Raw genomic sequence first — 24,215 nt, 5'->3', positions numbered from 1 at the left:
AAGCTCTTTTCACAGCAGTAAAACCAGAATTTTGGACCCAAGGCCCAAATCACATGTCAGGTCCAGGCACTAGCCCCTATAGGCCAAATAAAGAGGCCTGGTGAAGGCAGAGAAAGGAGGTTTATTACAACGCCCAGGACATGCCATCAGAAGAGGCAGAGTAAGCATTCAACCAGTCTTCAGCCATCTTCAGGGTACAGACATCAGGTTTAAGTAAACAAAGAATTAGGGCAGGGGACAAAAGATATGCATAGGTAAACAGTTCCAGTCACAAGTGTGATCTGGTTGACCATTATCGCAGCCTGAGGGTTCTGGAGAAGGGAGAAGCTGTCATCACAGTCATCACTAGAGGGGAGTAATCTGGTTCCCAAAACATGATTACTCTTGCTCCAGGGTGCAGCCTCATCATTATAGGTAATTGTCCTCATTTAGGAGATGGTCTGTCCTGCAAGGCTCTGCTGTTTCTTAGGGGATGTTTCAGTCCCTGTGAGAAACATGTTATCTATCATTCCTGCCATTCCTTGATTCCAAGGTGGCTGCAGGAGAGAATGGCGCTGAGCAAAAGACAGCTGGCGCTGGTGGCTCACACCTGTAATCCTACCTACTCAGGAGGCAGAGACCAGGAGGATCGAGGTTCAAAGCCAGCTGGGGCAAATAATTCAACCCTATCTTGAAAACACCCATCACGATAAAGGACTGGTGGAATGGCTCAAGGTGAAGGCTCTAAATTCAAGCCCCAGTACCGAAAAAAAAAAAAAAAAAAAAAAAGAACAAAAGGGAGCAGAGATGTCATGCTTCAATCCTGGGTTCAGTTAATTCATGGGCCCCAGTAAGGAGTCAGTGCTTTTCAGCAAAAGCAGTTTTAAGCACCTCTTACGGTTGAACTTGACCAGAGTCAGGAGAGTGGCTAGAGAGTCTCCTTAGCATGTTCAGAAGTCACTGGATGGAAAACTGTGAGAAGCTAAGTTGTTTTTCTTAGTCAACCAGGTCATTTTATTATCAAAGTTTCATTTGTCACACTGGATTTAATCCACATGACTTTGGAAAGAATAAATCCCTTAAGAAGAGAGTGCTGAGGGAGTTAGGAGAGCCATTTACCCGAAGGCAATTGAAATGCCTTGAAATACAATTTTCAAAATGCAAGTATACAGCAGAATGAATAATGTAGTACAATTTAAAAACAGATGTGCATTCCCCTATGTGCATTTTTTAATATTCATGAAGATATAAGTCAGATATGCTCCTTGGAGGTGATAAAAGAGACACTTTTTCTAGGTGGTATATTTTTTCAATTTTTAAAAACAATTAACGTGGGGCTGGAGCTGGGGCTGCAGTAGTAGAGCACCTACCTTGCCAGCACAAGGCCCTGAGTTCAAGCCATAGTACTTGAAAAAAAAAAAGTACCATAGTACCAAAAAAAAAAAAAGAAAGAATTCTTTCTGCTTTAAAAAATTGATAAGCAACATGCAAGACACAGTGCACGCACCTTTAGTCCTACCTACCTAAGAAGCTGAAGTGGGAGGATCACTTGAGCCCCAGAAGGTAAAAGAAGCAATATGCATTACTCTCATGAGACTATACAGTCAGAAGTATATAGTTCAGGAAAAAATTAATTGGTAAAGGAGTTGGGAAGGGAAGAAACAGAGGGGCTTTAGGTAAAGTGATAAAGGCAAGAGTGCAATCCGGGGATTGGTATTCCTGAGATGTGAACTGACTGTTCAGTTACTGCATTCAGACAGCACACACATAAAGAACTGCCACTCACCATTTGGACTCCAGTGTCTTCTGTACAGGTCTCAGCAACAGAGAACGTCTCTGCCAATGCTGGGCTGTTGACTCCAACTTACTGTTCCCAGCCAAGACAATTAGGGAGAGGTCAGTGAAGCAATATGCCATGAGACATTGTTCTAACGAGACGGCTTTTCTGAGGAGGCATGCTGGCTCAGGGCAGAATTCCAGACTATGCTCCCTTGAGCTCTCTTCCGCCACCCTGCCACCACCATTCACTCGCCGTACCCTGCAAACAGTCCAATATGTCAGCTACTGATAGTGAGACAGACTACTTAGGGAAAGTTTGGGACTCTTAGAACATATATGACTTAATATTGTATTTCAGGTTGAACACATTCTCTCTCTGAGCCTTCTTTTCTTTTTTTTTTTATTCATTTATTCATATGTGCATACATTGTTGGGCTATTTCTCCCCCTTGCCCCCCATCCTCTCCCTCTCCCCGCCCCCCTCACTTCCAGGCAGTACCTGTTCTGCCCTTTTCTCCAATTTTGTTGAAGAGAAGACATAAGCAATAATGAGAAAGACAAAGCATTTTTGCAGTTGAGATAAGGATAGCTATACAGAGAGATTCCTAGCATTGCTTCCATGCACAAGTGTATTACAACCCAAACTGATTCATCTCTACCAGACCTCTTCACTACTTCCCAGTCACCTTCCCATAGTGACCTCTGTCAGTTTAAGGTTACTATATTAGCTCCTCTGCAGTGGGCACCTCAAACACTTTCAAGTTTTGGGTTTCCTACCTGTCCCTATTCCTCCTGTAAGTGTTCTCCCCTTAGCATGTGACCCATGTCCAACAATATTACTGCATTTGTTTTAGATCTAATATCTGCATATGAGGAAGAACATATGATTTTTGGTCTTCTGAGCCTGGCTAACCTCGCTCAGAATGATGTTCTCCATTTCCATCCATTTACTTGCAAATGACAAGATTTCATTCTTCTTTGTGGCTGAGTAAAATATCATTGTGTATAAATACCACCTTTTCTTAATCCATTCATTGGTATTGGAGCATCTTGGCTGTTTCCATAGCTTGGCTATTGTAAACAGTGCTGCAGTAAACATGGGTGTGCAGATGCCTTTGTAATAACCTGAGTCGCATTCCTTTGGGTATATCCCTAGGAGTGGGATTGCTGGATCATATGGCAGATCTGTGTTTAGTTTTTTAAGCAGCCTACATATTGTTTTCCAAAGTGATTGTACTAGCTTACATTCCCAGAAGCAGTGTATAAGGGTTCCTTCCCCCCCCACACCCGCATCCTTGCCAACATTTGTTGTTGTGGGGTTCTTGATGCTAGCTATTCCAACAGGAGTGAGGTGGAATCTTAGTGTGGTTTTGATTTGCATTTCCTTTATGGCCAGGGATGGTGAGCATTTTTTCATGTGTTTTTTGGCCATTTGGACATCTTCCTTTGAAAAAGTTCCATTTAGTTCAGTTGCCCACTTCTTTATTGATTTATTACTTTTCAGGGAGTTTAGTTTTTTGAGCTCCCTGTATATTCTGGTTATCACTCCTTTGTCTGATGTATAGCTAGCCAATATTTTATCCTACTCTGTGGGTGGTCTCTTCAGTTTAGAGACCATTTCTTTATTGTGCAGAAGCTTTTTAATTTCATGAAGTCCCATTTGTCCATCCTTTCTCCTAGTTGCTGGGCTGCTGGATTTCTACTGAGAAAGTCCTTGCTTATACCTATTGCTTCCAGTGTATTTCCATGTCGGTGAGGTTGGGGAGGTGGGGAGGAACCTTCATATGCTCCTGGTGGGAATGTAAGCTAGTGCAACCACTTTGGGAAACAATATGGAGGCTTCCTTAAAACTAAACACAGATCTGCCATATGATCCAGCAATACCACTCCTAGGGATATACCCGAAGCAATGCAAGTCAGGTTATTACAAAGGCACCTTTCATGTACTAACTGCAAGTTTTGGGTCTGATATTAAGGTCCTTAATTCACTTTTAGTTGATACTACTATAGGGTGATAAACATGGATCTAGTTTCAGTTTTCTGCAGGCAGAGAACCACTTTTCTCAGCAACATTTGTTGAAGAGGCTGAGCCTTCTTTTCAATTGCAAATGTGTGTAGGTTATCCACACCCCGGCCCAGGGTCAACTCAAACCACTTTGCACTGGGACCACCCATGCCCTTCCCTCTCATCAATTATTGGATGGGAATCACCAGGCTCCCATAGGTTAGTGTAGGTTTTAAAAGCACCTGAAGAGAGAAAGAGTCTTTCTCTGCTTCCAGCTTCCACCTGGTCCCACCATGACATTTTTGTAATCCTAGTCCCTAACTTTTAATAAACACCATTACACTTACATGTCGTGCTTGGATGCTTCAATATGGGACACAATGAACTTGAGAATCTCCTGATCAGAGACTGTAAGAGGCACTCAAATTGCTTTTGCTGAAAAGTACTGACTCCTTACTTGGGCACATGAATTAACTAAAAACAGGAGAAGCTTGGCATCCCTGCCTCCATTCTTTTTTTTTTTTTTTTTGAAGTACCTACTGGGGCTTAAACTCAAAGCTTATACCTTGAGCCTCTCCACCGGCCCTTTTTTAAGTTTGTTTGTTTGTTTGTTTGTTTTGAGATAGGGTCTCTTGCACTATTTACCCAGGCTGGCTTCGTACCCTGATCTTCCTGATCTCTGCCTCCAGAGTAGCTAGGATTATAGGCGCAAGCCACTGGCACCCAGCCCTGCCTCCATTCTGCATCTGTCTTTGCTCTAAGTCATTCTCTTTGCAAACACCTTGGATGCCAGGAAAGACAGATGATAACATCTTCATGGCAAGGGACAGAAACTACATCAGGATGGCCCACCTGCCATTGGCAATAAATCCAGATAACAACTCCAGAACCTCTCCCCACTAAGGACTGAGATATGGTCAACCTTTGTTGCCCCCCCACCCCCGCCCCCGTTCTTTTGTCTGCTTAAACTTAAAACTCACGTCTGTACCCCGAAGATGGCGAGAAGGAGCTGAGTGCTTACTCTCCACGTCCCACGGCATTTCCCAAGCCGTGTAATAAACCTCCTTTCTCTGCCTTCCCCACGCCTCTTTCTTTGGCATTTAGGGGCTGGTGGTAGGACCTGGCAAATGGAATCTCAGGAGTTTGGGCCTTGGGGCCAATACTCCGGTTTCAACTACACCCGCTGATAAGCACCCTTTCCCTGGTCTTCTAGCCCTTCTCCTGTCCCTCCACATCCAGGAATATAACAGATTGCTAAGCACATGGGACTCTTAAAAGCAATGCAGGCAAGAGCAAAGAGCAGTCCTTCGCTTTGGGCTCTTAATTCTGCTCTTAGACACAGCAGACACGCCACTGGGAAAGGCTATGAAAAGGCTTCCTAGGGCGATGTAATGTTCTACATGTTTACAAGGATTTGGGTTTGTAGGGATTATGCATTTGTCCAAATTCAAAAAATGTACACTTAAAACGTGTGCATTTTATTATATGTAAGTTGTACATCAATGAAAAATGTAAACAAACTGAATCATAGTTAATGGTATCCTTGTTAAAATATTTAGTAGGAAGTACTGATGTCTGCGAAACTTTTATTTTTTTCATTTTTCTATGATAAAATAACTATAATTTACCATTTTAAGTGTACAATTTGGTGGCATTAAGTACATTCAGAATGTTGTACAACTGTCACATTTATGCAATCGGCAACTTTTGGATCATCCCAAACAGAAGCTGTGTACCCAATAAATAAGAACTCCCCCTCCTCAAAACCCCTATAACATTTATTCTACTTTCTGTATCTGTAAATTTGTCTATTCTAAGTACCTTGTATAAGTGGAATCATATAATGCTTGGGTTTTTTTTTGACAGTACTGGGGTTTGAACTGAGGATCTCATGCTTGCTAGGCAGACACTCTTACCATTTGATCCACTCCTCCAACCCTTTTTTATGCTGTTTTTTTTTCAAGCTAGAGTCTCTCAAGCTATTTGCCCTGGCTGACCTCTAACATCGATCCTCCTGATCTCTCTACCTGCTAATTTGCTAGGATTATAAGCATGAGTGACCAGCACCTAGCTCATATAATACTTGTTTTGTGTGTGTGTGTGTGTGTGTGTGTGTGTGTGTGTCTGGCTTATTTCACTTAGTATAACATCCTCAAGATTAATTCATGTTTCCCATGTATTAAAACTTCATTCTTTTTTAAGGTGAAATAACATTCCACTGTTTGGATATCCCACATTTTGTTTATCCGTTCATCTGTTGATGGACATCAGGTTGTTTCTAGCTTTTAGCTATTGTGAATAACTAACTGTACAAACACTGGTGTACAAGTATGCAAGTGAACTGCTAATCCTGCATTTAACTTTCTGAGAAACTACAAATGGTTCCCACAGCAGCTGCACCATTTTACATTCAAACCAGCAATATGAACTGGATAAAAGAAGACTAAAATACCTTGTACTGTCAATTCGTACTTGGTTCCCAGTGGTAAGTAATTAGGCTGTGACCTTGGTTGGATCTCTCAGTGGTTTTTATCAGCCATTTGAGTGAATATGATGGGACACTGATGTGAGGCTTTCAACACACACATACATACAAATGCATCCCACCATACTCGGCCACCATAAACACACATGAAATTTAAATAAAAACTACCTGTGCTAGGGAAACGCAGCTCTTAGAACAAATCCGCTGGGCCTCTTGCACCACCAGCACCTCTATAAGAAAATGACTTTTGAAGCTGTAGTGACAGAGTTAGAGGGATGATCTAGTAGACAAGGTGCTGGCTGCCAGTGGCAGAAGTCCATTTTAAACTGGCTTACGTAAGAGGAAGAGCTTTGTGGCTGCAGGTGTGGGTGGAGCCAGCCTCACAGGATGCCTTCAACATTCGATCTCAGGTCTGCTTCTTGTTAGGCACACTCCCAGACAGATCACTCTTTCATCAACTCTTTGCAGGAAAGTGGTTTCCCACTTGTATCCAGGGCTCATGCTGACTGACCCTGCCTGGGTCACATGCCTGTCTCAGGAAGTAGAGGAGGTCAACCAGGCTATTCCACATGGATTGCTATTAGAAGAGCCATAGTTTCACAGGCAAACCAAGCCATCCTCACCAGGAAGGCAAGAACCACACACACACCTATAATAGAACTTGCACACTCTCAATAAAAGAATCAAGACTCAAAATGAATCAACAAAGAGAAACATTCACAAAGGGAGGGAGTTCCAAACCCTAGAAAGACTAATAGAAATTATGCACACATATAAATATGTTAGGATTAAATATATTTGTGTATGTCGTGTTTTATTAAAAACTACACGTCCATAATCAATGCAAGTGCAGTATAAGGAGCAATTGTTTAATAGTACTCAAAAAAATCTTAATTTTTGATTACCAATAATTTCGAAATAATGTGATTTTGACACCAGAAGTTTGCAATAATGAGATTAAAGGTCTGGAGAGAGAAGGAGATGGTGACAGTAAGGGCTACTTCATGGCATCATGTCTGGATGTTCTGTTGGGCCTGAAGGTTGCAATTTAGGAACAGTGCTGCTGGTGTCCAGGAAAGCATCAGTATCTAGCTAGCAATGCTGTCTTGGGTGAAGAGAGGTACAATACAGAAAGAAGTAGGCTCTGCAGTGGATACTGCAGAGAATTCCTACGAGGTATAAAAATGTTGTTGTTTTCAGTCACATTGACCAGAGCCTCACTCTCCAAGGCAAGTCCTTGGCCTTTTCAGAGCAGTCTTGGAAAAGGCCTTGAGGATCCCAAGCTCCTGGAATTTTTTAGTATCCCCTGTTTTCTGGAGACAGACAGTCCTTAGCAGGGAACAATGAAGGAGTGTTGTCCCCAGCAGGGGACACTGTCTAGTGGGCAGTCAGCTCTGGTGAGGGGGGAGGGTATTTCTAGTGGTACAGGGTAGGTACTTTTGCTGGTGGGCTTAGTGGATCTCAAAGGCTGTCCTGGGTGGTCTCCGAGGGCAAGGGTAGCCTCAGTGCCTGAAGGAAATGCAGCCCTGCAGTTGTGCCCAGAAGTGAGACTTTAGCTCTGTACCACATCCAAGTGGACTGTGCACACTTGCTCAACAGCTTTCCAAAGGAAGGAATGCTCGAATGACACCTCCAACAAACATTTTGTTTTCACATTATTCTATTTTTTCCCCCCTTGGGGAAAAGTGCATATAAGTTTTATGGCTTTTCTGTTGCTGTTTGGATTTTTTTTTTTTTTTTTTTTTTGAGACAGGATCTCACTATGTAACACAGGCTAGCCTCAAACTGTCTTTTCTCCTGCCTTGGTCTCAAGTGCTGGGATTACAGGCATGAATCACCATACCTGGCTTCATGTTTATGTTTAAAGCCCACTGTCCCAATCTTTGTTTTAATTAGTGTATTTAGACCACTTACACTGAAGGTAGTTCTGATACATTAGATCAGAAGGCTGCAATTTTATTTGTGTTCTTTCTGTTTCCTGTATTTCTTGCTCCTATTTTTCGTTTTGCTCTTTGTGGATAATTTGAACATCTATTAGGCTCCTACTTGATTTATTTTGAGTGTTTTGAGTATATAGCCTTGCATCATTTTCTCAGTGACTTCTCTAGGTTTTACAACATCTGTATGTGATATTACAGGCTGTTAAAATTGGTGTTTACCCAATTCGAGTAAACTTAGAAACTTTACTTCCATTTGGGTCCCTTTATCCTTTCGCTTTTTAAAATATAAATTTTGTTGTATTTTCCTTATACATTGAATGACACAGTAGTTGGTATACAATTTTTGCCTCAACAATCAAATGTGACTTAAGAAACTCATTACAGGTTGAGTCATCTTTTGTATTTATCCCCAGTTCTTTCTTTAATGAAGTTCCAAGACTTTCTATCAGCCATTTCTTGAGTGAGAGGCGTTTGCCTAGCATAAAATTCCCTTAGTTTTCCTTCCTCTGATAGATCGTATAAAATCATGATTTCCCCTTCTTTTTTTTTTTTTTTTCGCGGTACTGGAAGCCAAACCCAGGGCCTCGACCTTTCATTCTTGAAGGATTTTATCACTAAGCACAGGATTCAGGGTTGACAGCCTTTCCTTTCAGCTCCTGGAGACTGTTCTTCACGTTCTTCTCGTCCCCGAGTCTCCAATAAGAAACACTGACTGCTTCAGGGGCTCGGGGCCTGGGGCCGAGGGCTCCCGAGGAGCGGCCAGGCCTCGAGACCCCGCGTCCTCCGTCCGGTCCCGCGAGGGACGAGGCCGGGCGGGGCCGAGGGGCGGCCTCGGGTGTCCGCGGGGTCCGGCTTTGCTCCTCGGGCAGCCCCGGTCTCCAGACGCCCGGCGCCCGTCCGGGTCCGGGGACGGAGGGGGGCGGCGCGCGCCCTAGCGGAGCCCGGCGGGACTGCAGCGGGCGCTGGGGCCCGAAGTGCGGACCGTGAGGTCCCGTGGGATGTCTGGGAGTAAGGTGCTGTTCCTCCCCGGTTATTGTCTGTTTGGGGGGCGGGGGCGGTAAATCTCTTTCTATTAACTAATGCTGCATTTGTTTCATGGACATTCCCCAAATCAACATTTTTTCGACATTTTTAACGTCCTCAATTACTCGTTGGAAATAAACGTATTAAAATAAAAAAATAAAAATACTTGCTTCAAGTGTTACAGCATCTGCCTAGCAAGCACCAGGCCCTGAGTTCTACCCCCAGCACCTAAAGAAATACATCGCACTCGAGGGTTGGGGACATAGCTCAGGGGTAGATGCTGTAGCACTGGGCCCTAGGCTCCAACTGAGGGGTGGGGAGGAAGAAAGAAAAAGAAATACGTTAGTATTTGAATCGGTCTCTATAAAGTAGTATGTTGTCACTCTCTGACACTTTCAAGGTTCCACCCCCCTTCGTCTTTTTTTTTTTTTTTTTTTTTTTGTGGTACTGGGGCTTGACCTTGAGCCACTGCACCAGCCCTTTCCTTGGAAGGGCTTTTGGAGACAGGATCTTGACTATTTCTGGCTTTGAACCATGATCCTCCTGATCTCTGCCTCATGAGGAGCTAGGATTATAGGTGTGAGCCACCAGTGCCCAGCTTCTCCCCCTTGGTCTTGAAGAAATTTAATCATGGTATGTCTTGGCATCGATTTCTTTGGGTTTTCATGTTTGGGGATCATTCAGCTTCTTGAACTGTAGATTTATGTCTTTTTCCAAATTTGAAGTGTTTCAGACATTATTTTTTCAAATGCCTTTTCAGTGTCCCTCTTCTCTCCTTCTGAGTCTCTGATGACACAAATGTTAACCCCTTTGTTATCATCTGAGTCCTCAAGATGGTATTGTTTTCTTTTTTTTTCCACCTGTGGCTCACCTCGGATAAATTCTATTGTTCTGTCTTCAGGTTCATCGATTCTATTCTCTATTTTGTTCACTATATATACTACTGAGCTTATTTGGCATTTTCAACATTATTTTTAATTCTCTAATTTTCATTGTGTTCCTTTTCATAATTTTTCTTTGGTGAGACTTTTTTAAAACAGTTGTTCTCCCCAAATTTGTAATTACTCACTGAAGCATTTTTATGGTGATCACCTAAAAACCTTTGTTAGATAATTCCAGTATCTGATTTATTTTGGTGTTAGTGTCTATTGACTTGCACTTTTCTTGATTTTTGGTATGAGTGGTTTTTTTTTATCATATCCCAATATTTCACGTTATAAGACTGTGGATCCTATTTGTCTTTTATTTATTTATTTATTTAGGTGGTACTCAAGTTTGAACTTAGGACCTCACGCTTGCTAGACAGGTGCTCTACCACTTGAACCACTCCTTCAGGCCCATTAGTCTTTTTTTTAACAGGTGTAGTGCAAGGATCAGGTGGGTGTGTTTGCTCAGCTTCCTGTTGGGTTCTTCAAACCATCCTGACCAAAAAAATGGGGCACTGACTCACATTGCATTGCAGTAGCTGGGTGGAACAAACGTTCACATCCTTCCTCATCCCACAGTCACCGTCCTGGCCAGAGTAAGATAGTGACTCACACACCTATTGACTCTGAGTAGGGTACTATGATCAGCTCTCTGACAGAGCAGGGAAGGAGGGGAGAAAGAGGGAAAACCAGAAGGCTGACTCACGCCACTTTGTTGCTCAGGGTAGAGGTGGACAGTCAGCTCCCCGGAGCATCCCTGACATCAGAGAAGGGGCAAACAGTGTCCACACGTCCCCATTTTGCCTCCTTATGAGGCCAAGTGGAGATGGAGGGTCAGTTTCCCTATGGGCCTCGTTGACAGCGGTTGGAAAGGCAGAGCCCCGTTGTACCCTGCTCTGCCTAGCACTATCTTGTTAAGTTTCATTGTTGGGTGGGGATGCAGGCTCAAGTCACCCCACCAACACGACCCTGCTTGCTCTAAGCAAGAATGCAATCTCAGCTCCTCCACCACTGACCTGAAAAACTCAGGCAGCTGCCACCTGCCTCTGCCAGGGGGAGGGGAGATTAGCTCCATGCTCAGCCCTGCCAACACCACGTGACTGAGGCAGCAGAGTGCCACTGCTTGCCTCTGCTGGGGTAAGAGGCAGTGTGGCTTTTCTGCTGCTATATGGCTGAAGGTTTTCTGTTGGTAGGCCATCAGACCTTTGTCTAAGAAGAACAGATTTTTCTTGGGGCTTTTTTAATCTATGCTTATTGTTAGTTCTGGGTTAGAGGTGCATATGGAAATTCATGGAGCTCATCACCCCACTGTTCATGTTTTGGGGTCTCTGCACAGCTCTGCTCCTTCCTTACATCATTTTAGACTCTGCTTTGCTTGTTTGTGGTTTTATTTCCAGGGTTTAATTATAAGAGGGAGGGCTTAGGAGGAATGGGGAGCTAGTCCATCTTGGCAGAACCAAAAATCTCCCCTATTGCTTATTTTGTTAAGTTTTAGAAAGACAAGGAATTCAGAAAAGCCTTTCAAATTTCACAAAGCTCTTCTTTGGAGGGCGGGATGGGCTGGGGTTTGAGCTCAGGGCTTTGTGCTTCCTAAGCAGGTACTCTACTGCTTGAGGCCACACTTCCAGCCCTCTGTCTTTTTATTGGTTGTATGTAGGGTTCCAAAATAACGTGCCTTTGTTTTCGGAGATATCCTGCCTTTCTTCTCCCACACTTGAATCTAAGCCTTCTTTTCCTGTCGTCTTGTCCCTGCCGTGCTTCACTTTGATTGTACTAAGCAGTTTCACCTCAGCACAGGGCCCTCCCATCCTAAAAGGGAGCCTAGCAGGTGACCAAGCTCACAGGACTGTTCAGTCTACCTCTGTCTGTCTTCCACAGGCGCCTTGACCCTCCCTGCTATGGCAGAGCAACCCCCTCTTTCAGAACTGCTGTTCTCTTATTGGCCCTCCCCACTCTTTCTTTGCTTCCTCTTCAGCAAATGTTGCTCATACTCAGGTGGTTTGTTTTAGGATTTGTGATGATATCCTGTCATATTTTTGTTGTTTTGATTTTGGAAATATCAACCCTGGTGTTTAGTTTTATCTAGTTGCCTTTTTTTTTTTTTTTAATATTGGGGTTTGAACTCAGGGCCTTCACCTTGAGCCACTCCACCACCCCTATTTTTGTGACAGGTTTTTCTAGATAGGGTCTCTCGAACTATTTGCCTGAGCTGATTTCAAACCTCGATCCCCCTGATCTCTGCCTCCTGGGTAGCTAGGATTATAGGTGTGAGCCACCAGCACCTGGCTTCTACTTGCTCTTTCTTAATGGGTAATTCAAAGACACTAAACAACTCTCCTTCCACTACTGTCATCCTCCCAGAATCCTGTCTTTCCAGTCTTCATTTCCTATTGTCCATTCTTCTCAGAAGATCAGTGTGGTGCTCTCTCTGAATTGTTCCTTCATGGATAAAACAGCATCACTGCTGTTCATAGGCTACTCAAACCCAAGAGAAGCTTCTCATTTTGAGTCAATGAGATTTTTAAGCCATTCTGCCCACACATTCAGCAATGAAAACTGTAGTTAGTCTTTGGGACCAATAGTGTCCAGGGATAAGGTATATTTTTTAAGCTCAAAATTTCTAGAATGACATTAGCATTTCACAGGTAGACACAATCAAAATATATACACTCATAGTTAAACATATAATCCTCCTGCCACACAACAGACCAGGAAATTCTTTCCTACAGATGCTTTTGTGAATTTTTTTTCAATCAGAGGCTTGATGGTTCCATAGTTTACAATGAATAGAAATTAAAATGAATAATTAAATATCATCTTTTAAAATGAAATAGTAGTATTTTTAATCAAGAACTTAATATAACCTCTGTAATTTTGCTCATTTTACAGTAAAAAAGTGAATCAAGAGATAATTAAAAAATACGTGATTAGGACTGGCAGAGTGCTCAAGTGGTAGAGCGCCTGCTTAGCAATCATGGGGCCTGAGTTCAATCCCAGTGTTGCAAATAAATTAAATAAATATCCTTGATTAAATGAAGCCTATCCCTTTTTATAGAAAGGCCTCATTTTTATTTGTACTCTAGCTTAAGAGGAATTTATCATCTGAAATGTACACAAGGAAATAATGAAAAGTGTACTGGGAGGTTGGGATGAATATGCCCAACCTCCAGGCAACTGAGGCTGCTTCCATGCAACAACTCAGCAAGTCATTTTTATTTTTAAAATCCCAGATCTAGTAACCTTTTTCACAGCCTTCAACATCTCTCTCCTCAGAGACCTAGAGAATATTAGGTTGTTCTTTTTGTTTTGTTTTGTTTTGTTTTACATTATGAGGTAGGGTCTCACCCATGTAGCCCTCTCACATCTTCGAACTCTCAATCCTCCTGCCTCAACCGTCCGTGTGCTGGAGTTACAGACTCCATCACGCCAGCTGGACCTATCGAATATTAAAACACAAATTAACTTTATCAGTGAACTTAGGTTCTTTTTTAGTGGACACTTTTGGAGTCATCTCAATCTATACAAATGTTGAACACCTGACTAATAAAAGTCTGAACACTTAGTATGAAAATGGTATTTTTTCAGTTGCAGTTTCATGTTAGATGAGTAGTATTTTTTAAATCTCTGGTATGTTCTCACAATGAGTACATACACACATTTCCAAAATATTTCATTTTATACATGACAGGCCTCAAATTGATACCATGTACGCCATGTTAAACTCTGCTTCACCCTAGACTTCATTGGCTTCCATAGAGATATTTTCTCCAAAGGGAACATCCTGTTTGTCAGCACTTGTGCCAGGACACAAGCCCTAGCTCCTTGACTACCCCCAGCAGGGTCCTATTCTTGCCATCAGTCTGTGACTGAAATGTCCTGTTTTCCAACACTTGTACCAGGACACAAGACCCAAGGCCTTGACTACTCCTAGCAATGGACAATGGACAAGCCACAGTGAAAAAATTCACCACCCTCTACCAGGTCCTTCCTTTTCTATAAAAGCCCCCAGTCTGTAAGTAGCAGTGGGCTCTAGCATCTGCTGGAGACCCCCTCTGCAAGTTTCTTCTCCTGAATAAACCTGTGATGCCATTGAGCCTTCTCCTTGTCTATCTCTCTGTTTTCAGTCTAATAATACCATCCAATATCTTTTGAATAAATTAGCAAGGAAAGTTTAAAATTTATGTGGAAAAACAAAAGACCTAAATAAGTTGTTGGAAACCAGGCATGACTCTGGATTGGGAATAATGGAGTTTGCACAGCCTCTTCTACCATAATTTTCCTAGCACCTGGTGTCTTGATCTTTGTTCTCACATCTCCTTGAAGAATACAACATGCTGTGTCTGCATATCAGCCCCCTGATGCAGAACTACCAGAACTGTTAGGAGACTCCCTGATGCCAGATTAATCAATACCTTAGATAAGGGGTCCTGTGTGCCTTGATGATTCCAGAACTGATGGGTTGTAATTAAGCTTCTATAGCCTTAAGAAAATTAGCCCACCAAACCTCATTCCTTTCACCTCGCATCAAGAATTGCTAAAGCTTGATTTTTACTTGAGTCTTTTCCTTGTACTGACCTATTAAAATAAACACTCTGGCTCAGGTAGGTGCTCACATTTCCCATCAGGAACGTGTAGCCCTTCTGTCCCCAGCTTTTCTGTTTTATGTCTGTATGTGTCTTATTTCTCATTCCCTGCCACTCTTAGTCAGGTTCACACAGCATACCCATGCAGGTTGCGGGCAATAAGGGAAGTAATTTTATAAAATAAAAACAAAGCTGGAGAACTTACATTATTTTATTTAAAGAATTAATATACAGTACCACCAAAAATAAAAGTGAGTGAGTGAGAGAGAGAGAGAGATTCCCGTTGAGATAATCAGTCATTGTCTTTGCTGGAGGTGTGGCTCAAGCAGTAAAGCACCTGCCTAGCAAGCATAAAGCCCTGAGTTCAAACCCTACTACCACCAAAACCAAGCAACAAAGAATGAATATAAAGCTATAATAATAAGGATGGTGTGATGCTGGCATAGGAATGGATGCACACATTTGTGTTCTGAGCAACTGATTTCCCAGAGGTGCCACGGTCTATCAATGAGGGAAGGGTGGTCTTGTCCATCAACAGTGATAGAACTGGATATTCTAAGTGGGGAAAACATAAGCTCAACTCGCATCCTCACTCCCTATTAAATGAACACATTGGCCAAAATAGGACAGTGTTGACTGCGTGCTTAGAAAGCCTTGGCAGGCTGAGCCGACTGCCTCTTTTCTTGTTTCAGATCCACCATCACCGGAGAGGCTACATCTGGGGTCTAAAATGACTTGCGTTGCCAAGATGGAAAAGGCAAAGGTTACTGATCCGGCCATTAATCTGGGTTAAATGTGCAATGCTGTATTCTCCATACACAAGATGATAACAGCTATTCTTCCTCCGGTGTCTGCTGGGCACGCTAGGAAGAGGATTGGTGGTAGCAAACGCACACGCAAAGTACAGTCATGCCCCCTGTATGTAAGGCTAAAGTTCTGGCAAAGTCTGTGTAACTTGCATGCAAAGGCCAGAGGAGTTATTTTGTTATTCATGTACTGAAAAACTTTGAAGCCAGGCCAGTGTGGCTCTTGCAAGGCTGGTCACTGCCTTTTTTGAGGAGGAGACACAAATGTAAGCCCAGGAGTCTTATTTAGATCAGCAGTACATGAGTTAGTAAAACCAGTCTTTTAAAATAAGGTGTACTTGGGGACCTCTTGATTACTTAGGGACAAGCTTGTTTTTTTTTTATTCATTTATTCATATATGCATACATTGTTGGGCCAATTCTCCCCCCCCGCCCCTCGCCCCCTTCCTGCCCCCCCACCCCCCTCGCTTCCAGGCAGAACCTGGTCTGCCCTTTTCTCTAATTTTGTAAAGAGAAGACATAAGCAATAATAAGAAAGACATAGTGTTTTTGCTAGCTGAGTTAAGGATAGCTATACAGAGAGATACCTAGCATTGCTTCCATGCACAAGTGTATCACAACCCGAACTGATTCATCTCTACCTGACCGACTTCCCAATCACCTTGCCATACTGACCTCTGTCACTTTAAGGTTTCTGTATTAGTTCCTCTGCAGTGGGGACATCAACCATTTTCAAGTTTTGGGTTTCTTACCTATCCCCATATCTCCCGTATGTGCTCTCCCCTTAGCGTGTGACCCAAGTCCAACAACACTGCTGCATTTGCCCTAGATCTAAAGTCCGCATATGAGGGAGAACATATGATTTTTGGTCTTCTGAGCCTGGCTAACCTCACTCAGGATGATCTTCTTCCAGTTCCATCCATTTACCTGCAAATGATAAGATTTCATTCTTCTTCATGGCTGAGTAAAACTCCACTGTGTATAAATAACCACATTTTCTTAATCCATTTGTCAGTAGTGGGGCATCTTGGCTGTTTCCATAACTTGGCTATTGTGAATAGTGCCGAAATAAACATGGGTGTGCAGGTGCCTCTGGAGTAACCTGAGTCGCATTCCTTTGGGTATATCCCTAGGAGTGGGACATTTGTTGTTGGTGGTGTTTTTGATGATAGCTATTCTAACAGGGGTTAGGTGGAATCTTAATTGTGGTTTTGATTTGCATTTCCTTTATGGGCAGAGATGGTGAGTATTTTTTCATGTGTTTTTTGGCCATCTGAATTTCTTCTTTTGAGAAATTTGTTTAGTTCAGTTGCCCATTTCTTTATTGGCTCATTGACTTTGGGAGAGTCTAGTTTCTTAAGTTCCCTGTATATTCTGGTTATCAGTCCTTTGTCTGATGTATACCTGGCAAATATTTTCTTCAACTCCGTGGGTGATCTCTTCAATTTAGAGACCATTTCTTTTGTTATGCAGAAGCTTTTTAATTTTATGTAGTCCCATTTGTCCATCCTTTCTCTTAGTTGCTGAGCTGCTGGGGTTCTATTGAGGAAGTCCTTGCCTATACCTATTACTTCCAGAGTGTTTCCTGCTCTTTCCTATACTAACTTCAGAGTTTTGGGTCTTGATCCATTTTGATTTGAGACTAGTATAGGGGGTGATAAACATGGATCTAGTTTCAGTTTTTTGCAGGCAGATAACCACTTTTCCCAGCAACATTTGTTGAAGAGGCTGCCTTTTCTCCATCATATGTTTGTGCAGGCTTTATCAAAAACAAGGTGGGCATAGCTGTGTGTATTCATATCCAGGTCCTCTGTTCCATTCCACTGATCTTCATGTCTGTTTTTGTGCCACTACCATGCTATTTTTATTGCTATTGCTTTGTAATATAGTTTGAAGTTGGGTATTGTGATACCTCCAGCATTGCTCTTTTTGCTGAGTATTGCCTTGGTTATTCGTGGTCTATTGTGTTTCCAAATGAGCTTTAGGGTTGGTTTTTCAATCTCTGTGATGAATGTCATTGGGATTTTGATGGAATTGCATTAAACACGTAGATTACTTTTGGGGACAAGCTTGTTTTAATTTTACATGCCAGTTGTCCAATGTAGGGATTTCATAAACCACAGCTATGGTGTGGCTACACACACTCCATGTCTTTGGTTGAAAGAAATTATGTTACTGGAAAGCAGGTCCCTGGGCCTCAATGTCAATTCACAATTTACAGCTAAGGAGAGCAGGGTTTTGAGCAAAAGGAAGTAACATTTATTATCTGTCAGACTAAGAGGAGGACAAGGAAAGTCACCCTCTCAAGGCTCTATTGTTCCACTTTTGAGAGAAAATGTCCACTTTTAAAAGGGGAGCTTTGGGGTGCTCAGCTGGATTACGTGACAAAACACAGGCTTGGAGTGGCTACTAGCCTTGGTTCTCCTGATGTCCAGGTGCCACACCTCCAAAGCTGTATGTAATGGCTGACAGATTTACTTCTCTGGTGTTCAGAGATAAGGGATAGAAGCTGCCTGGTTTAATTGGTAAAGGAAGTTAGCTTTGGGCTCTCCAGCACATAGACAAAGAGAGAAAGAATGTCAGTTTAACACAGAGTAAACTGGCCAGCAGATAAGCTGGCTATAACCAAAAGTTTTCCCCTTTGGTAGTCCCAGTTACATTTTCCCCACTATCAATTTATTCTTCCATTTCTATGGGAAAGAGCTGTGTTTCCTGCCTTAGTTCATTCCTGGGCCCAAGTATGGAGTCAGAGCTCCTTAGCAAGAGCAGCTTTTAAGTCTCAGTTGTAATCAGGCTGTTAACTGTTAAGCTACATAGTATCCAGAGGGGGAGGGATTTGGGGACCTATGGACTAACCAGGTAATGATGTTCTTTCTGTATGTGCTCATTCTGCAGAGTGACTTGGGTTTGTCCTCCATTGGGTTCTCCAGGCCCAAGGATTGCTCTCTGCAGAGAAAGTGGGTGCTTGTTCTCACCTCTGATGTCTTTTTTTTTTTTTCAGTACTGGAGTTTGAACTCAGGACCTCACACTTGCCATTTGCTAGGCAGGTGCTCTACCACTTGAGCTACCCCTTGTTCTCACCTCTGGAGCTGGTCTTCAGCAGCTGTCTTTTTGCATGGTTTTCACCTGTAATCCTGTGTCCCTTCTTTCCTCAGAACTTGTTGGGTTTCTCTTAGCTATTGTGTCCACCCAAGATCACCACATGCTAGGATGAAGGCAACAGAAAACTAAAATAATGTTTGAACCACAGTCAACAAAACTGGACCAGGAACTGTGTTCTAAGCTATGAGGTTTATTACCTACTAAAATGAAAGACTTAAACAGGACCATGACCTCAATTCAAAATTTTACATCATGTTAAAAGCCTAAAAAAAATCTCAACTTCAACGAGAAAAGTCAATCATAAAGCAGCAACACTGATATGATACAACCTTGGGATTATCTGATAGGGACTTTAAAACAGCTCTCACAAAAATGTTACAACTAATTGTGAGCACATCAAAAAAATGAGAAAATAGAAATTGTCAGCAAAGAAATAGACTATGAAAGGAAAAATCAAGTGGAAATTATTAAAACAGAAAATGCAGTGACAAATAAAAATTCACTGATGGGGTCACTAGCTGAATGGAGATGAGAGAAAACACAACCAGTGGATCTAAAGAAATATTAATAAAAATTATCCAGTCTGAATGACAGAGAGAAAACAGCCAAAGTGACCCAAAGAACCAAAACAAAAACTCTGATATTTATGTCATCAAAATCCTACAAGTGAATGAATATTTAAAGAAATAATGACTGGGACTTCCAAACAGCAAAAACATATAAACCTACAGATTCAAAAAGCTCAGCAAGTTGGGGTGTGGTTCAGTGGTAGAGCACCTGCCTAGCAAGTACTAGGCCCTGAGTTCAAATCCCAATCCCCACCCCCTACACACACCAAAAAAAAAGCTAAGCAAATCCTGGATAAGAGAAACCAAAATAAACTATGTCATAACACATCATACTAAAGTGTTTGAAAACCAAGCACAGAAACATTCCTAAAAGCAGCTAGAGACAAATGAAGCTTCACTTATAGGTGATTAATGATTCGAATGACAGAAGTCTTCTATCAGGAACTGTGGAAACCAGAATGAATGGCATATTTTTCAAGGACTAAACTGCCAACAGAGTTTTTTGTTTGTTGTTTGAGACAGGTTACCACTATGTAACCAAGCTGGTCTTGCATTTTCAATCCTTCTGCCTCCTCCTCCAGACTGGTAGGATTACAGGTGATTACAACTGGCTCAACCTAGAACTATTTCCAAGAAAAACCCAAGAACTGTATCTAAGGAAAATATAATATCCAGGACTATATCCAAGAAAAACTGGTGGCTCACACCTATAATCCTAGCTACTCAGGAGGCACAGATCACGAGGATCACAGTTTGAAGTCAACCCCATGCAAAGAGTTCCCAAGACCCTGTCTAGAAAAACCCATCACCAAAAAAGGGATAGTGGAGTGGCTCAAGCAGGAAAAGTGCCTGCCTAGTAAGTGTGAGGCCCTGAGTTCAGACTCCAGTACAAAGAAAGAAAGAAGAAAATGTGGTATCTATACACAATGGAATTTTATGCAGCCATGAAGAAGAACGAAATGTTCTCATTCGCTGGTAAATGGATGGAATTGGAGAACATCATTCTGAGTGAGGTTAGCCTGGCCCAAAAGACCAAAAATCGTATGTTCTCCCTCATATGCAGACATTAGATCAAGGGCAAACACAACAAGGGCATTGGACTTTGAGCACATGATAAAAGCGAGAGCACAGAAGGGAGGGGTGAGGATAGGTAAGACACCTAAAAAATTAGTTAGCATTTGTTGCCCTTAACACAGAGAAACTAAAGCATATACCTTAAAAGCAACTGAGGCCAATAGGAAAAGGGGAACAGGAACTAGAGAAAAGGTTAGATCAAAAAGAATTAACCTAGAAGGTAACACCCATGCACAGGAAATCAATGTGAGTCAATGCCCTGTATAGCTGTCCTTATCTCAACCAGCAAAAACCCTTGTTCCTTCCTGTTATTGCTTATACTCTCTCTACAACAAAATTAGAGATAAGGGCAAAATAGTTTCTGCTGGGTATTGAGGGGGTAGGGGGGAGAGGGAGGGGGCGGAGTGGGTGGTAAGGGAGGGGGGGGCAGGGGGGAGAAATGACCCAAAGCCTTGTATGCACATATGAATAAAAAAAAAAAAACAAAGAAAGAAAGAAGAAGAAATAAAGAAAGTTCTTCAGACTGAAAAAAATATATAGTAACTCAAGAAATCAGTGAGACAGATCAGAGGGACCCACCTCTCCCTGGGGCCCTGGGTCAGGGGTTAAGGACTGTTAAGCATTGTTAAATATAGTTAAGTACTATTAAGTGCTATTAGAACTGTTAGTTCTGTATTAAGCTTTTGTTAGGCCTTTATTGTAAGTATCTCATTCATGCTTTCTGTGAAAGATTAAAACTTTCTAGAGTTGGTAGTTCACAGCTCCTTCCACATGCCTGGCAGCCTTGTGCAGGGAACTGTCAGTCAAGCAGCCCCTTTGCTGGCAACCAGCTGGGCTGCCAAGCTTTACATTCACTGTGAGGACCACCGCTACAGAGGGCCATACTCCAGACCGCCTGCAAGAGCCTTGGAAAACTGCATCCTAAGCAAGCCAAGCCTAGGTGAACTCTAGATGACTCTATAGCATCTTTAGCTCCCTGGGCCAGAAGGGGAGCACTTCCCTTGGTGGCCCAGTGAAAGGCATGTGATTGGTACAAATGAAGGACTATGCTGCAATTGGTGCAAACACCCTTACTGGTTCTATAAGTGGACCATGAGTCAGCAGGAGACACCCTCTTGTGCTGACCTTTGGTCTTATGTTAGGCCCCATAAAAGGTATCTCACAAATGGGTTTCTCTTGTCCACGTTTTTTCTTTTTTCTGCGGTACTGGAGTTTGAAATTAGGGCTTACACCTTGAACCACTCCAACAGCCTTTTTTGTTTTGTGAAGGGTTTTCTTGAGATAGGGTTTCTCAGACTATTTGCCTGGGCTGCCTTCAAACCATGATCTTCCTGATTTCTGCCTCCTGAGTAGCTAGGATTAGAGGCGTGAGCCACCAGTGCCCAGCAATTCCTCTTGTCTTACATATTTCAGTTAGTTTTGGTGGTTCAATTAAAAAATTATAACACTGATGTGAATCTTAATGTAAGTAGAAATAATATTTAGGACATTTACATTATACAGGGAGTAGATTAAGGAACAAAAAAAGCTCATAAAATTTCTACATTATCTTTGAAGTAGTAAAAAATTGATAGCAGTAGAGAATGGTAGGTTGCAGAGACTGAGAGAATGGATTGAAAAAAAAAAAAACAAAACACCAGCCAGGTGGCCGTGGCTCACACCTACAATTCTAGCTACTCAGGAGGCAGAGGTAAGAAGGTCTGCCTGGGCAAAATGAAAGCAAGACACTACCTCAAAAATACCCAACACAAAAAAGGGCTGGTGGAATGGCTCAGATGGTGGGGCACCTACCTAGCAAGCATGAGGCTCTGAGTTCAAAGCCCATACCGCAAAAAAACCCAACGCACTGACATGCTTGTAATCCCAGCTACTTGGGAGGCAAAAATCAGAAGTATTGTAGTTCAAAGCCAGCCTGGGTAAAAAGTTAGCAAGATGCCCTCTGCCTCAACAAAACAAGCCAGGCATGGTGGCTCTGCCTGTAAACCCAGCTATGCATGAGGCGTAGGTAGAAGGACCTCAGTCTGAGGCTAACCCAGGCAAATAGCACAAGACCCGATCTGAAAACTAACAAAAAAGGGCTAGGGGGAGTGGCTTGAGTGGTAGGTGCCTGCCTAGCAAGTGCAATGCCCTGAGTTCAAACCCCAGTGCCAGCAAAAAATAAAACAAAACCACTTGAAATATAATAATATAGGAAGGAAAAAGAAATACGGGTATGTTAAACGTAAAAAAATAGAGAAGCTATAACATATAAACACTAAGTCAAGAAAATTGTAATAAATACATTTATACCAGACAAGGTAGACTGAAAGAAAATTACCAAAATAAAGATAACATTACATCACCATAAAAGGATCAATTCATGAAAAAGACGTATCAACCATATATCCATCAAACAACAGAGACTCGAAATTCAAGAAGCAAAAACTGACAGAACGAAGATGAGAAACTGACATACCCACAATTAAAGTTTAGGATTTCAACTTCTCTCCATTAGTAATTCATAGAAACAGTAGACAGTCAGAAAAATAAAAACAAATGTAATGACAGTATTAATTAATTGGAAATCTATTGAACACTCCAACTATTGACAGTTGAATACATCTTTTCAAGTGCACATGGAACACCAAACCAAATCATGTCCTGGGATATAAAGCAAATGTGAGTTGGGCAAGGCAGTGCACACCTTTAATTCCAGCACTCTGGAGGAAGAGGCAGAAAGACTGAGAGTTTGAGGCCAGCCTGACCTCAAAACAGTCTCTCTTTTGAGACCCTGTCTCAAAAAAAGAAAGAAACAACAACAACAACAAAAAAGCCAGCGCAGGTGGCTCGTACCTATAATCCTAGCTACTCAGGAGGCAGAGATCAGGAGGATCGAAGTTTGAAGCCAGGCCAGGCAAATAGTTTGCAAGACACTATCTTGAAAAACCCATCACAAAAAAAGGTCCTGAGTTCAAGCCCCAGTACTGCAAAAAAAATCTGCTGGCACAGATGTCTTCATGGATGAATTCTACCAAACATTCAAATATAAAATAACATGAAAACATGAATTTGGCATAAACTTCCAGAAAACAAAAGGGAACATTTTCCCAGCTCAGTTTACAAGGCCAGCATTATTCTGATATCAATGCCAAACAAGGACAGTACAAAAAAAGGAGGACAAACTATAGACCAATTCTTTTCTTATGAACATAGAAAAAAGTTAAAAAGTTCTCAATAAAATGTAAGTAGATCCTATCCATAAATACATAAAAAGATATAATACAACTGGGTATGGTTTACTCCACAAATGCCAGACTAGCTTAGTATTTGAAAATTAACCAATATCATCTGTAATTATCACAGACAAAAAGAAAAAAACATATGATCATATCAGTTGATACATAAAAAACATCTGACCAAGTCCAACACTCATTCATAGTAATAACTGAGCAAACTAAAAACAGAAGGGCCCTTCCTTGGTGTGATAGAGGAACTGACATCACATATAATGGCTAAAATCTCGTTGCTTTCCTTTTAAACATTTCTTTAAAATTTGCTGCCAAGGGGCTGATGGAGTGGCTCAAATGGAAGAGTGCCTGCTTTGAGTTCAAATCACAGTGCTGCTAAAAAAAGAAAAAAAAATTGCCTCCAAGGCTAGGGTGTCTGCTCTCCTTACTATTCATAAAACATAAAATGCTGATAAAAAAATCAGAGACCTAAATAAATGGAAAGACATACCATGTTCACAGATTGGACGATTCACTGTAGCTCAGATTCCTAGGGTCTTGCAATAAGGTAAGCTTTCACTTCGTAACTGTTCTCCATTTGAAAAGTAGCTTCTTAATCTGCTATAAACTAAACTCCTGAACATGGGACAGCAAATGATTATGTGACCCAAAATATCCTGCATGACCTTTGATAATTTCTTTCACTGAATCAAAATATTAGGTTATGCAAAGCCAAAA

The 24,215-nt window shown here is 42.0% G+C and overlaps 1 protein-coding gene across 3 annotated transcripts in view; it reads right to left on the bottom strand.

The window, feature by feature from the left end:
* LOC141415543 (uncharacterized) overlaps positions 1-24,215 on the bottom strand; it is a 340,659-nt gene that overhangs the window by 11,639 nt on the left and 304,805 nt on the right. For all 3 annotated transcript variants that reach the window (XR_012440525.1, XR_012440526.1, XR_012440527.1), the window contains one exon: positions 1,766-2,017. The gene's annotated coding sequence lies outside the window, so the exon portion shown is untranslated. The remainder of the gene's footprint in view (positions 1-1,765; positions 2,018-24,215) is intronic.

This window comes from Castor canadensis, chromosome 13, assembly GCF_047511655.1.
Source record: "Castor canadensis chromosome 13, mCasCan1.hap1v2, whole genome shotgun sequence".
Classification (NCBI taxonomy): Eukaryota; Metazoa; Chordata; class Mammalia; order Rodentia; family Castoridae; genus Castor; species Castor canadensis.
This window is presented reverse-complemented; position numbering and strand designations above follow the sequence as displayed.